The 6,094-nt window shown below is 46.0% G+C and overlaps 1 non-coding gene across 1 annotated transcript; it reads right to left on the bottom strand.

Annotated features, from left to right (window-relative positions):
* Nucleotides 1-5,678: 5,678 nt before the first annotated feature.
* Nucleotides 5,679-5,837, bottom strand: LOC120925675. Its single transcript, XR_005746890.1, has one exon. It is a non-coding gene; the product is annotated as a U1 spliceosomal RNA (small nuclear RNA).
* Between the last annotated feature and the right edge of the window lie 257 nt (nt 5,838-6,094).

A 6,094-nucleotide genomic window follows, 5' to 3' on the forward strand; every position in this document is an offset into this window, starting at 1 on the left:
TTTTACAGTATATTCTAAAAATATTATAGTGGAACTCCAGCCCACATTGTGTTTAAAGTGAAACTAAACTGTACCTAAGCACCACAAAACCAAAAACACTATTTAATTCATTTTTAATATTCAAAGAAAACTCCAAGCATTTACTTCCTGGAATCTATCTGGCCTTAGCTCAGGCATGCAGACAGGGGGGTATGCTTAGCTGAGAAAGGCCCTCCTCCCCTCTTCCAGATGAATAAACAAAAAAAAACTCATGAAGACTCCCAGGATGCATGACATCATTATGGCCAAGACCAGAATCCAGGAGACGAAATGTAAATAGAAAGAAGTTTGAGACAACATGCCCCCCCCCCCCCCCCCCCCCAATCCTAGCAGGGCACCGGATAAAATGGATTTCAATGAGGGTTGTATTTTTTTTTAAGCACATGATTAGAGTCACAGGGCCAGATTCTCGTACAGCGGCGGCGTAATGTATCCGATTTACGTTACGCCTCCGCAACTTAGACGGGCAAGTGCTGTATTCTCAAAGCACTTGCTCTGTAAGTTGCGGCGGCATAGCGTAAATCGTCCGGTGTAAGCCCGCCTAATTCAAATTTGGAACAGGGGGGCGTGTGTTATGTAAAAGAACCATGACCCAACGTGATTGACGTTTTTCACGAACGGCGAATGCGCCGTCCGTGGAAATCTCCCAGTGTGCATTGCTCCTAATACGCCGCAAGGACGTATTGGTTTTGACGTGAACGTAAATTACGTCCAGCCCCATTCACGAACTAGTTACGCAAACAACGTAAAATTTTCAAATTTCGTCGCGGGAACGACGGCCATACTTAACATACTTAACATTGGTACGCCGAAATTACGCCTCATATAGCAGGGGTAACTTTACGCCGGGAAAAGCATAATGTAAATGGCGTAACTGTACTGCGTCGACCGGGCGTACATTTGTGAATTCGCGTATCTAGCTGATTTACAGATTTTGGCGCGTAAATCAGCGTACACGCCCCTAGAGACTTACGCCTGTCGGATCTAAGGGAAATCTATGCATAACTGATTCTAAGAATCAGGCGCATAGATACGACGGCGCAACTCAGAGATACGACGGCGTATCTGGAGATACACCGTCGTATCTCGTTTGTAAATCTGGGCCACAGTCTCTAATTTGCTTCAAAAATGGTGGTCTCAGGGTGCAGAGCACTGCACCTCTAGCCCACCCACTTGTGTGACATTAGCAAATACACATTCGCTAAGGTCTTCCTGCTTCTCCTCCCAGAAAATCAGGAAGCTGGTCCTGAGACCAAATTGGACGAGAGTCTTAGGACGGGTCTCTCCTGTTCAGCCGCAAGTAGAAGCAACGGCCCCGGCAGCAGCAGTCTCTTCTAGCAGCCCCGGATTCAGCAGAGCATTGCCACCTCATCCTCCTCCCTGTACCTCTACCGCAGTAAGGCAAGGTCATAGATCGCGCACAGAGGGCGGGGGAAATTAGAGAGGATCGTGGCCTATCAAGTGGCTGTGGGGGGGGAGCCGCAGGAGGGCCTCCTCCCCCCCCTCCCCCCAAAAAAGAAAAAATTGGACCACCAGCCACCCTTGCTCTACCGTAGCAACTCTCAGGCCTCGTACACACGACCAAGTTTCTCGGCAAAAACCAGCAAGAAACTTGCTGGGAGATATTTTTTTGCCGAGGAAACCGTCGTGTGTACATTTTCGTCGAGGAAACTGTCGAGAAACTCGATGAGCCAAAAAGAGAGCAAGTTCTCTATTTCCTCAACGGGAATGGAGAAACTTGCCTTGTCGAGTTCCTCGACAGCCTATGTGTTTCGCCCGTCGAGTTCCTCGGTCGTGTGTACGAGGCTTCACAGGGGTTAGAGGAAGCAGTGTCTTTATTTCAGAATGCAGATATACTGTACAACTATAAGACTGTTGGTAGAGGAGTGCCTAGGCACCTTCACATACAGGGAAGTGTGCTTCTGTTTTCCAGAGGAATTCAAGACAAAGTGTACACATTTTGGGGGACTTTGATACACGTGTATTGAGATTGGTAGTGCTCTGTTACTATTTTTGACCAGCGGGTTTATTATGAAAAACAATGCGATAAGTGATAAGGTTTCCAGGGTATCACACCTGTTACTTCATACTTTACCTTTATACAGTATATGCACATTTTACATCACTTATATCATAAAGCCAGGCGGGTGACATGAACCTTGAAATGTGCATACCGGATTCCACAGGATAGGCAAATAAAAGTGAAAGTTTATTTACATTTAATCAGGAGTTTACACTGGGATACCATGATACTCTAAAAAGTAATGACATAGCTCCTAACTGTCCCTGATTTCGAGAGACTGTCCCTTATTTGGAGAAATGTCCCTCTTTCCCCTCATTTGGTCTGACCTTAAATAGTGCATTTTATATACAACTATAATCTTTTAAAAAGTGTTTCCCAGTAATAAACCTTTCATCCAAATACTAAATTGCTAAATTTGTAAATTTTAAAAGCCAATATACAGGGAGTGCAGAATTATTAGGCAAGTTGTATTTTTGAGGATTAATTTTATTATTGAACAACAACCATGTTCTCAATGATCCCAAAAGACTCATTAATATCAAAGCTGAATATTTTTGGAAGTAGTTTTTAGTTTGTTTTTAGTTTTAGCTATTTTAGGGGGATATCTGTGTGTGCAGGTGACTATTACTGTGCATAATTATTAGGCAACTTAACAAAAAACAAATATATACCCATTTCAATTATTTATTTTTACCAGTGAAACCAATATAACATCTCAACATTCACAAATATACATTTCTGACATTCAAAAACAAAACAAAAACAAATCAGTGACCAATATAGCCACCTTTCTTTGCAAGGACACTCAAAAGCCTGCCATCCATGGATTCTGTCAGTGTTTTGATCTGTTCACCATCAACATTGCGTGCAGCATCAACCGCAGCCTCCCAGACACTGTTCAGAGAGGTGTACTGTTTTCCCTCCTTGTAAATCTCACATTTGATGATGGACCACAGGTTCTCAATGGGGTTCAGATCAGGTGAACAAGGAGGCCATGTCATTAGATTTTCTTCTTTTATACCCTTTCTTGCCAGCCACGCTGTGGAGTACTTGGACGCGTGTGATGGAGCATTGTCCTGCATGAAAATCATGTTTTTCTTGAAGGATGCAGACTTCTTCCTGTACCACTGCTTGAAGAAGGTGTCTTCCAGAAACTGGCAGTAGGACTGGGAGTTGAGCTTGACTCCATCCTCAACCCGAAAAGGCCCCACAAGCTCATCTTTGATGATACCAGCCCAAACCAGTACTCCACCTCCACCTTGCTGGTGTCTGAGTCGGACTGGAGCTCTCTGCCCTTTACCAATCCAGCCACGGGCCCATCCATCTGGCCCATCAAGACTCACTCTCATTTCATCAGTCCATAAAACCTTAGAAAAATCATTCTTGAGATATTTCTTGGCCCAGTCTTGACGTTTCAGCTTGTGTGTCTTGTTCAGTGGTGGTCGTCTTTCAGCCTTTCTTACCTTGGCCATGTCTCTGAGTATTGGACACCTTGTGCTTTTGGGCACTCCAGTGATGTTGCAGCTCTGAAATATGGCCAAACTGGTGGCAAGTGGCATCTTGGCAGCTGCACGCTTGACTTTTCTCAGTTCATGGGCAGTTATTTTGCGCCTTGGTTTTTCCACACGCTTCTTGCGACCCTGTTGACTATTTTGAATGAAACGCTTGATTGTTCGATGATCACGCTTCAGAAGCTTTGCAATTTTAAGAGTGCTGCATCCCTCTGCAAGATATCTCACTATTTTTGACTTTTCTGAGCCTGTCAAGTCCTTCTTTTGACCCATTTTGCCAAAGGAAAGGAAGTTGCCTAATAATTATGCACACCTGATATAGGGTGTTGATGTCATTAGACCACACCCCTTCTCATTACAGAGATGCACATCACCTAATATGCTTAATTGGTAGTAGGCTTTTGAGCCTATACAGCTTGGAGTAAGACAACATGCATAAAGAGGATGATGTGGTCAAAATACTCATTTGCCTAATAATTCTGCACTCCCTGTAAAGGAATAGTAGTGGCAAAAAAAAGCCCTTGTGGATTTAATGATCCATTTTTTTGGTTAATTCTCTTTAAGGGGGTGTGGTAGGGGCGTGTCCTTTCCCTACATACATTTGCTAGTAGGTGTTCCTCATTCTCATCTAAAAATGTTGGGAGGTATGAGTAATGATGCTACTAACTACCAATAATAAGTTGTGCAAACAGGGCATTTTGGCCAAGGCCGTGCTAGTTCTAAAGGTAAACTGGAGGGTCCTAGACAATGAGATCAGATGAGGACCAGGCTATAGGTACCCCTGTGCTCTAATTGGTGGAATGGTGACCCTTTACAGCTTGGTCATCGGGCTGCAGAGGCAGTTTTTTTTAGGAGATATAGAATATTGAATGTCTATAGTTCAAATATACCTGTCCATCTAAAATTTTAATTAGATGTAAACTTCAAAGATAAAATCACACTTTAGCTGTAATGTGTTTGTATAATCTCAAATAATTTTCAATCTGCAGCTTTTAATAAATAATAACTGTTTTTTTTTTTTTTTTTTTTTTGAAAAGCCTATGGCGTGTGAACACACCCAAAAAACTCCACCCGGTGCAGAAAAAATGTGCACACACATAAAGAGTGTTCACAAAATCGTGCAGACGGGTGCAACGTCAAGTGGTCCTCCTGTGAAGAGGGACCCAAACCCTGATCCCCCGGGGCGTTAGGCTCCAGACGGGGACTGAGGTACTGTGGTCCGAGCAACCGAAGCCGACACGGACCCAACTTCCTCGGAGGGACTGCCGAAACAGAACCCTCCCAGTACTAGGTGGGGCTCCCCCGAAGGGAGACCCCATGAGAGCAGGCGAACTAAGCCAGAAGGCCATGTCCACCCACTCCCAAGACGTTCAGGGCTGGCCCGAGGACCCGCACCCTACTAATCACACAGTGACAAAACGTGCACAACAAAAAAAAGACAAAAAAGTGACAAACACAGGCTTAAATAAAATAAAGTGGGGGAAGGGATAGTGGAGAGGAGAGTGAAAGAAGTGGCCATTGTGGTGAAACAATGACCAGGCCCTCCGGCCAGGAATAAAAAATTCCTCCGGTCCTAGCCAAAAGGCCCGGCCCAGGAGGCAGGTGCTAAAAAAAGCGTGTATCTGGTGCAGTGACCGTGGTATCTTAAATCAAAGTGTTCCTCACACACAGTGATTTTCAGATACCCCTGGACTGCCACTCCAGGGGCACATGCACCATAGGCTTTTCGTTCCATATCCGACCCCCCGACCGGCCAGTGCAGCCCTCCACCCCTGCCAGCCAACCCAGCGGATTTACATGGTTCTGCCCCGTCCTACCACAGGGCATTACCAGCTCCTCCTACCGGATCGCTGACAGATATAGCACTTACACCAGCCAGCCAGAAGGCCAGACTAGAACTCGGCAAAAAGACCGAGACCAAGCGCAGTACCCATCCTCACCAGGAGCACCCTTCCAGATGGCTCAGACTCAACCATGGGCCGGCCCCCAGTATTCTATCGGGCAGCACAGCGTAGTCCCTGCTGAAACCATCCTTCCAGGTGCAATGATGTCATTGGATTGCATCCACCCTCCCCATGTAGGAGGTGCTTCAGCGCTCCGCTGACAACTGATAAGGACAGATACCACACCCAGTCCCAGCCAAAAGGCCGAGAAGCGGCAGGGAAGACAACCACGATCAGCACGGCCTAGAGTGTGCAATAGCCGTGCCTCGCCCTGGGAGAACCACCTTCATGATCATGGTGTCTCCCCTGCCAGGTAAGTATGAGTTGGAATCGTCACTCTAGCAGCCCCCGGTCAGGGGAACATCTCTTCCTGGTTATGGAGGGGCTTTCTGGGTGCTTGCTGGCTGGTCAACTAGCCTCAATCAGAGCTATTCCACGCTCGTCGCCGCCGCCGCCACTTTTGAACAGGAAACTGTCTGTACCTGGGGAGGAGGCCTCTGAAATGTCTTCAGGATGCCAGGGCTATCAGACAGTCTTCCCGGATGACACTGCAATAAATAATAACTGGTGAACCTGCG

Source organism: Rana temporaria, chromosome 1 (genome assembly GCF_905171775.1).
Source record: "Rana temporaria chromosome 1, aRanTem1.1, whole genome shotgun sequence".
Classification (NCBI taxonomy): Eukaryota; Metazoa; Chordata; class Amphibia; order Anura; family Ranidae; genus Rana; species Rana temporaria.